Here is a 9835-nt window from a genome sequence, read left to right on the forward strand (position 1 = left end):
AAGAACTGAGGGAGGGAAAGAGGGAGGGGGCAAGGGAAAGAGGTGGGGGTAGGCAGAGACAAATGTATTTGAAAAAAATAAATAAATAAAAAAGAAATAAAATACCAAATATATTTAAAACACTCCAGTGTTTCCAGCTGTATGACAAGCATACCTTGAAAACCCATTGAAAGGGTAGGGAGTGAACACCGGAGAAAATACATAATGCAAGATGTTAAATCCATCAATGAACTAAGAGGAAACATTTTAAGCCAAAAATTAAGTAAAAATATGAATAATAGATTAAAGTGACTTAATCTGATGGAATTTTTAGAAACAGGTAAATGTAATATTGTCATGCATTGTGGAGAATGGGTGCACCGAGACAATGCCCATATTTAGTAGAAGATGGGATATAATATTGGAGACACTCAAAATAAATATGAATATCATTCTTGTAATAATATTTTCACATAAAGAAAAACAAGGAGTAATGTTTAGAAATCTGGCCAAAATATACAAAAAATAAATAAACTTACTTGTTAAGGCAGTAAAGGATCATATAGGAAAAGTTAAAGCAAAGAGAATTGCAAAGACCTCAATGTAATACTTTGCACAGCTTCTTTTCTGGAGGTTTCTGCCAAATCCAAACTAGTTGATGGAATATGGATAAACAAAAAGCTCATGAGGAAATGTAGGACAAAAGATTAAACTTCAGAGTCTTCCCAGAAAAAGAGTTCCTAGAAAAATCTCTAGGTTGGAATACCTGACATTTCATACTGTAAGAGCAGGAATAGACTGGAAAGAGACAAGTGCCTCCAAGAAAGAACCTTAAGGTGAACATGTAAATCATCTCAACTTTGGTTCCACTTAGAGAAGAAGATATGCTCCTATATTCCCTGCAACTCAAAATAAAGAGAAAATTCTATGTAAAATAAGAAGATCTTAACTTACATCTTAAAGGTTCAACGTTCAATAAAAATCGCCAGTCATCTAAACAGATAAAAACAGATGAGGAAGAAGAATTATCAGCAGAAAAGAGACAAAAGAAAGCAGACCAATGAGAAAAAGAATTTTAATTAACAGATAAAGACTTAACCATTATTACTATTCATGAAATAAAATACATGATGGAAATTTCAGTAGATAACTGTAAATCATAAAAAAAATTAAAGAGGAAGAAAGAAAGAAGAGGAAAGAAAAACAGATTATTACTTTATGATTTTTCTGTGCAATAACTAAAAGGGAAAATTCAGTAGGTAGGTTGAATAGCTGATTAGTCATGGTTGAATAAAGGAGTAATAAACTGAAAAATTAGTCTTTTATTAATTTGTTTGGTCTGCTATAACAAAAATATCATAAACTTGGTGGCTTAAACAACAACCTTTTATTTCTTACAGTCTTAGATCCAAGGAATTCCAAGATCAAGTTACTAGCAGATTCAGTTTCTGGTAAGAGCCCTCTTTCTGGTTTGCAGATGAATACCTTTTTTTACTGTGTACTCAGCTGGCAGAGCTATAGGTTGGAGGTGGGGAGAGAAAGAGAGAGAGAGAACATCTTTCTTGTGTCTCTTCCTACAGGAGCTCAAATTTTATTCTTTAGGACTCTAACCTCATGACCTAATTATTTCCCACAGTCTCCACCTCCAAATACTATCACATTGGAAGGCAGAGCTTCAATATGTAATTTTGGGAGAATATAACATTCAGCCCATGGCAAGATTCCCTAAAATATCCAAACTGACGCATAGAAATAAAAAATATATTACACAGAGTGATAACTTTTACCACATATGTATTAAGAGGTCTTGAAGAAAGGCAGAGAAAATGGACAAAATAAATATTTGAAAAGATAATAGATGATACTTTTCCAAAATTCATAAAAGACATAAAACTAAATATACATGAGGTATTGGGAATACAAATCAGGATAAATATAAATAATACCATACCTGATACATCATAATTTTTCTGCTAAAGAGCCAAGACAAGAAAATAATAAAAGAAACAGTGAGAAAAACAAAATATAACTTTTGCAAATAAACAGCATTAAGATTAATATTTGTCTTCTCAAGACAATAAATTATTGTTTGAAATGAATGGCATATGTAAAATTATACTGTTTGTAAGAATATTCTTTATAAGTCTATGCAAAATAAACTTTATTTTAACTTTTTAAAAATCACTTTTATTGTTATTCTATTACAGTTGTCTCAGTTTTTCCCCCTGTGCCCCCCTCTGCCTATCCCATCCCTGCTCCCCCAGTCAATTCCCACACTTTTGTCCATGTCTGTGGGTCATTCATACGTGTTCTTTGTCTAGTCCCTTCTCCTTCTTTCCACCATTGTCCCCCTACCCCCTCCTCTCTGGTCACTTTCATTATGCTCCATATTTTCATGCCCATGGTTGTATTTTTGTACATCAGTTTATGTTGTTCATTAGACTCCACTCATAGCTGAGATCATATGGTATTTGTCTTTCACCGACTGGCTTATTTCACTTAGCATAATATTTTCCAACTCTATCCAAACCGTCACAAAAGGTAGCAGTCCCTTCTTTCTTTCTGCTGTCAGTATTCCATTGTGTAAATGTAGCAGTTTTTTGATCCACTCATTTACTGATGGACACTCAGGTTATTTAAAGCACTTGGTTATTGTAAATAATGCTGCTATGAACATAGGGGTTCATAGGTTCTTTTTCAAATGGTGACTCAGGATTCTTAGGGTATATTCCCAGTGGAATCTCTGAGTCAAAAGGGAGTTCCATGTTTAGTTTTTTAAAGGAAATTCCATACTGTTTTCCACAGTGGCTGCACTAGTGTGCATTCCCACCAACAGTGCACTAGGGTTCCCTTTGCTCTGCATCCTTGCCAGCAATTGTTTGCTGATTTATTAATGATAGCCATCTGACAGGTGTGAAGTGATATCTCAATGTGGTTTGAGTTTGCATCTCTCTGATGGCTAGTGATGTTGAGCATCTTTTCATAGGCCTATGGGTCATCTGTATGCCCTCTTTGGAGAAGTGTATACTCAGATCCTTTGCTCATTTTTTAATTGCATTGTTTGTCTTCCTGATGTTGAGTCATATGAGTTCTTTATATGTTTTGGAAATCAACCCATTGTCCGATGTATTACTGGCAAATATGTTCTCCCATAGAGTTGGTTCCCTTTCCATTATGATGATGTTTTCTTTACCTGTGTACAAGTTTTTTAGTTTGATGTAGTCCCACTTATTTTTTCTTTCCTTTATTTCCCTTGCCCTAGGACATACATTGGCAAAAATATTGCTATGTGGGATATCTGAAATTTTCCTGCCTATGGTTTCCTCAAGGGCTATTATGGTGTCACAAATTGTATTTAATTTAAGTCTTTTAATCATTTTGAGTTTATCCTGGCACGGTGTAAGTTGGTGGTCTAGTTCCTTTTTTTTCATGCACCAGTCCAGTTCTCCCAACAGTGTTTATTGAAGAGGTTATCTTTCTCCATTGTATGCTCATTCCTCCCTTGTCAAATATTAATTAACCATAGAGACATGGGTTTATTTCTGGGTTCTCTATTCTGTTCTGTTGTTCTATGTGTCTGTTCTTATGCCAGTACCAGACTGTTTTGATTACAGTGTCCTTGTAGTGTAGTTTGATATCAGATATTGTGATTCATCCTACTTTATTCTTCTTTCTTAAGGTTGCTGAGGCTATTCAGGGTCCTTTTTTGATTCCATATAAATTGTTGAAATATTTGTTCTAGATTTGTGAAATATGTCATTGGTATTTTAATAGGAATTGCATGGAATCTATAGATTGCTTTGGGTAGTATGGACATTTTGATGATGTTAATTCTTCCAATTCATGAACATGGTACATGCTTCCATTTATTTGTATATTCCTTAATTTCTTTCTTCACTGTTCTATAGTTTTCCAAGTACAGGTCTTTATTTCCTTGGTTAAATTTTTTTCCTAGGTACATTATTTTTCTTGTTGCTAAAGTAAATGGGGTATTTTTCCTAGTTTCTCTTTATGATATTTCATTGTTGGCGTATAAAACACCATTTTGCCAATTTAATTTATTAGGTGGAGTTGTTTTTGGTGGAGACTATAGGGTTTGCTATGTACACTATCATATCATCTGTGAATATAATGGTAGTTTTACTTTCTCCTTAACAATTTGGATGCCTTTTATATCTTTTCTTGTCTGACTGCTGTGGCTAGAACTTCCAGCACCACATTGAATAAGAGTGGTGAGAGGGGACACTCTTGTCTTGTTCCTGATCTTAAGGGAAAAGCTTTTAGTATTTGTCCATTGAGTATGATGTTGGCTGTAGGTTTCTTGTATATGGTTTTTATTATGTTAAGGTATGCTCCCTCTGTTCCCACTTTGCTGAGTGTTTCTATCATAAATGGGTGCTGGATTTTATCTAATGCTTATTTTAGCGCCTATTGACATGATCATGTGGTGTTTGTCCTCATTTTGTTTATGTGGTGTATTACGTTTATTGATTTGAGAATATTGTACCATCCTTGGTTCACTGAGATGAATCCCACTTGACCATGGTATATGATCTTTTTAATGTATTTCTAAATCCAGATTGTCAATATTTTGTTGAAGATTTTAGCATCTATGTTAATGAGAGATATTGGCCTGTAGTTTTCTTTATTTGTTGTGTCTTTACCTGGTTTGTATATGATGACGCTGGCCTTGTGAAAAGAATTTGGGAGACTTCCCTCTTCTTGAATATTTTGGAATAGTTTGAAAGGAAAAGAGTTAGTTCTTCATTAAATGTTTGGTAAAATTTACCTGGGAAGCTGCCTCGTGCAGGGCTTTTGTGTGCTGGGAGTTTTATTATTACTGCTTCATTTTCATTGTTATAGGTCTATTCAGGCATTCTGCTGCTTCTTGATTCAGTTTTGGGAGATTGTATGTTTCCAGAAATTTGTCCATTTTGCCCAGGTTGTCCAATTTCTTGACATATAGTTGTTCATACTAATTTCCTACATTCCTTTGTATTTCTCTAATATCAGTTGCAACTTCTCTTTCATTTGTGATTTTATTTATTTCGGTCCTCTCTTTTTTTCCCTTGGTGAGTCTGCTTAAAAGTTTGTCAACTTTGTTTATCTTTACAAGGAACCAGCTCCTGGATTTATTGATCCTTTGAATTGTTTTTGTAGTTTCTATGTCATTTAATTCTGCTCTGATCTGGATTATTTCCTTCCTTCTACTTGCTCTGGATGTTGTTTGTTGTTGTTCCTCTGGTTCTTTTAGATGTAGGTTTAGGTTGTTTAATTAATATTTTTCTATATTTTTAGGGAGGCCTGTATTGTTACGAACTTCCCTCTCAGGACTGTCTTTGCTGTGTCCCAAAGGTTTTGGATTGTTGTGTGTTCATTTTCATTTGTTTCCAGATACTTCCTGATATCTTCCTTGATCTCATAGTAGACTCTTTCATTATTTAATAATGTTATTCAGTTTCTATATATTTTAATGTTTTTTAGTCTTTTCCTTGAAGCTTGTTTCTAGTTTCAATCCATTGTGATCTGAGCACATGCTTGATATATTTTATTCTATTTGAATTTGTTGAGGCTTGTTTTGTGTCCTAACATATGGTCTGTTTTTGAAAATGTCCCATGTGCATTTGAAAAGGAGGTATATTTTGCTTCTTTGGGGTGAAAGGTTCTATATATATCAATTAAGTCTATTTGATCTGGAGTGTCATTCAAAGCCACAATATCCTTGTTGATTCTTTCTTTGGAAGTTATATCCATTGTTGACAGTGGGGTGATAAAATCTGCTATGATGACTGTGTTGTGAATATCTTCTTGAAGTCTTCCAAGATTTTCTTTATATATTTAGCTGTTCCTATGTTGGGTGCCTATGTGTTTACAAGGGTTATATCCTGCTGTTGGATTGTTCCTTTAAGTATTATATAGTGACCTGCTTTGTCCCTTTTTATGGCTTTTGTCTTGAAATCTAGTTTGTCTGACGTAAGTATTGCTACCCCAGCTTTCTTTTTCATGTCCATTTGCTTGGAATATTTTTTTCCATCCCTTCACTTTCATCTTGCACATTTGTTTTGAGGGCGGTCTCTTGTAGACAACATATATGCAGGTTGTGTTTTCTTATTCATTCAGACACTCATTGACTTTTGATTGGAGCATTTAATCCATTTATGTTTGAGGTTATTATTAATAGGTACTTATTCATTACCATTTTTTTTTTTTTTTTGGTACCTGTGTTTCTCTCTCTCTCCCTCTCACTCCCTGTCTTTCTGCCTCTCTTTCTTCTCCTTTTTGGTAGCAGTCCCTTTAGCTTCTCTTGCAGTGCTGGCTTGGTGGAGATGTACTTTTTTAGTCTTCTTTTGTCTAGGAAGCTCTTTATTTCACATTTTAAATGAGAGCCTTGCTAGATAGAGTAGTCTTGGTTGTAGGTAGGTCCTTGCTTTTCATTACCTGGAACATTTCATGCCAGTCCCTTGGTTTATAGTGCTTCTGTTGAGAAATTAGCTGCTAGCCTTATCAGAGTTCCCTTGTATGTTTGCTGTTTCTCCGTTGCTGCTTTTAAGACTCTTTCTTTGTCTTTAAAATTTGGCATTTTAATTATGATGTGTCTTGGAGTAGGTCTCTTTGGGTTCCTTTTGATTGGGACCTTCTTCGCTTCCTGAATTTATGTGACTTTTTCCCTTATCAAGTTAAGGAAGTTTTCTGTCATTATATTTTCAAACAGGTTTTCTATCCCTTGCTCCTTCTGATATTCCTAAGATGTGAATGTTGCTATATTTCATGTTGTCCTGAAGTTCCCTTAAACTGTCCTCATTATTTCTGAGTTGTTTTTTGTTTTGTTGCTCTGACTGGGTATTTCTTTTTACTTTGTGTTCCAGTTTGCTGATTTGGTCCTCTGCTTCATCTAGCCTGCCTTTAATTCCTTGTAGTGTATTTTTCATTTCAGAAATTGTATTCTTCATTAATTCCTAGTTCTTGTTCACAGTATCGATGTCCTTTTTCATGCTGCTGTAGTTCCCACTAAGTTTCTTGTAGTTCTCACTGAGTTCCTTGAGCATCCTTATAACCAATATTTTGAATTCTATGTCTGATAGATTTCTTACCTCAATTTCATTTAACTCTTTTTCTGGAGATCCCTCCATTCCTTTCAATTGGGGGGTTCTTTCTCTGTGACTCCATTTTATGTGACTCTTTTTGTTTGTTTCTGCACCTCAGGTTTCTCTGCTTTGCCTGCCTGCCTTTGTGGGGTGGACCTCTGTAATAGGAGTTCTGAGGGACTCAGTGGTACAATCTCTTTGATCTCCTGATCTGGATGCTCTAGGGTTGCACTTTATTCGATTTATGTGGACCTCTTGTTGTATTTGGGCTTTGATTATTGATAGCTCATTCATTGGTTGGTTCTCCTCTCCAACTGCTTGACTCAGAGTCACAACTCCTACCATGTCTTATATGCTCTTATATGGGTTCTGGTTAACAAAACAATATTACCGAAAAACCAAACCCATGCCAGCAAAAGTACCTCCCTACCACATCAGCCATATCAACAGAAATTGAAGAAAGATTAATAAAGGTGGAAAGAGATTGAGAATATTATAAGATAGGACAAAGTGAATATGAGATGACTAAAGGAGAGAAAAATGATTGAGTGGGAAGTGGGAGGAGAAATTATAAATGTAGGGAACAGAAACAAGTTGAAGAAAGGAGAGAATAAAATTTAAAATGAAATGTAAAGTAAAAGAGAGAAGGGCAATGGTGACATGGAGTAAGAAAAGGGAAGAATATTCTATGAGGTTTGAAATTAAATTAAAAAGGTAGTGAACCAAAGGGAACGAAATTGCAGAAAAACCACAGCAGGATCAATATCAACAACTGCTGAACAAAGATTAATAAAGGTGGGAGGGGAATAGGAATATTATACAAAAAAGAAGTGAGAATATGAGATGTCTACAGTAAAGAAAAATATTTTGAAGAAAGAGGACAAGGGGAGAAAAAATAGTACGAGTAAGGAATAGGAATAAGGCGTAGCATGGCAGAAAATAAAATTTGCAATGAAAATAAGAAAGGGCAGGAGAAAGGCAAAATGGAGTAAGACAAAGGAAGGGTGCAATATGAGATTTGAAATAACCATAAAATAAAACATAATACAAAATCTGAATAAAAAGAATAAAAAAATTAAAGACAAAGAGTAGTAAATTAGTTGGAATACAATTGAAGCAAAAGAAGAAATATTAAAAGACTATGTGAAAGTAAGGAAAAAAATGCAACTTCTGAACACAAGCGAGGTGAAATTCGTCTCAGTGGTTTGGTGTTTGCCTTCTAACTTCTCTTTCTGGATCCGCCACTGTTGGTTTTTGTTTTTGTTTTTTTGTCTTGTTTTGTTTTGTTTTTACTGGTTTATTTATTTTTTCCGGTCCCAGGGTGGGTTGTCCAACTTCTGGCCACACCAGCTGTATCACCCTCACCTATCTCTAGAGGGCACTTCTGTTGTGAGTGGGAGGGTGGGATTGTAGGTCCCCCCGGGAGGCAGTGTTCTGGGAAAATCATGGGTGTGTTCCCCGGCCACTGCACCATTTGTCTTGATCTGTCCATTTATTTTCAATAATGTATGGTTTCTGATTAATTAGCTGTCCATTTCATGGGGGAGGGGGACAATCCGTGCAAAAGGGTGGCCTCTCTCACGCTCGGTGTTGACTGCAGCTCATTGTGGGAGGCAAGGCTGGGCGGGGCCCTGATCCCCCCTTCTGCTCCATTTTCTGATCCCCCTGCTTTGCTGGTGTCAGTGAAGTAGGGCCCTAGGAACCAGTGTATTTTGCCTCTAAGAGAGAAATTCAAAATGGGCCTGTTAGGCATTCTCCTTGCTGTCTTTCTCTTGTAGAAATACACCCTGCAGGCCTGCCCTGTCTGTGTTGCAGATGTTCTCCACTCCCGCAGGAGGTGGAGTCTGGCTGCAGCCTTGCTGGAGGCAGAAAGGGGCTCTGTCTGGCTTTAAATAATCTCAGGTGCATAATGCCCAGCCCACTGCCCTTGGAGCAGACAGAGGCCCACACCAGGCGGGGGCCAGCAGTTCCCCTCTGTACCGTTTTGATCAGTCTGCCCAGCTGCACTGAGTGGGGACAAACTTGCACCCTCAGTCCTTTTCCCTTGCTGCGGAACAGCTGCGTGTGGGGTCCCTGCCATGCACGCCTCAGCTCCTCCCCGTTTTAAAAAGTAAAAACCTTTTTAGATATTAGCAGTAGTCATACTACCTAAAGCAAGCTATGGATGCAATGCAATTCCTATCAAGATACCTTTGTCATATTTGTTTTTTTTTAAGATACTAAACTTTTTAAAAATTATATTTTACTGTTTATGCTGTTACAGTCGTCCCAATTTTCCGTGTTTTGCCCCCGCCCCCCAGCCGCCCCAGTCCCTCAGGCAGTCCCCACACCGTTTTCCATGTCCACTTCTTTGGCTACTCCATTTCCTATGCGATATTGTATATTCTCATAACTATTATGTTACTACCAATTTGTACTTGTAAATTCACTCACCTTTTTCACCCATCCTCCTGACCCCCTCCCATCCAGCAACCACCAAAATGCTCTCTGTATCTATGATCCTATTTCTTTTCTGCTTGTTTATTTTTTAGATTTAATTGTTGATAATAGTATTTATTGCCATTTCATTGTTTCTATTTGTTATCATCTTCTTAAAGATAAAAGAAAAGAAAAGAAAAGACCCTTTAACATTTTATATTATACTGGGGTGGTGCTGGTGAGCTCTTTTAGCTTTTTCTTGTCTGAGAAGCTCTTTGTCTTTCGATTCTAAATGATAGCTAATGAAGGATATCTTAACCTTTTGCAACAACATGGATGGACCTGGAGAACAT

This window comes from Pteronotus mesoamericanus, unplaced genomic scaffold (assembly GCF_021234165.1).
Source record: "Pteronotus mesoamericanus isolate MK-2021 breed Mesoamerican mustached bat unplaced genomic scaffold, CSHL_Meso_final scaffold_85, whole genome shotgun sequence".
In the NCBI taxonomy this organism is placed as follows: Eukaryota; Metazoa; Chordata; class Mammalia; order Chiroptera; family Mormoopidae; genus Pteronotus; species Pteronotus mesoamericanus.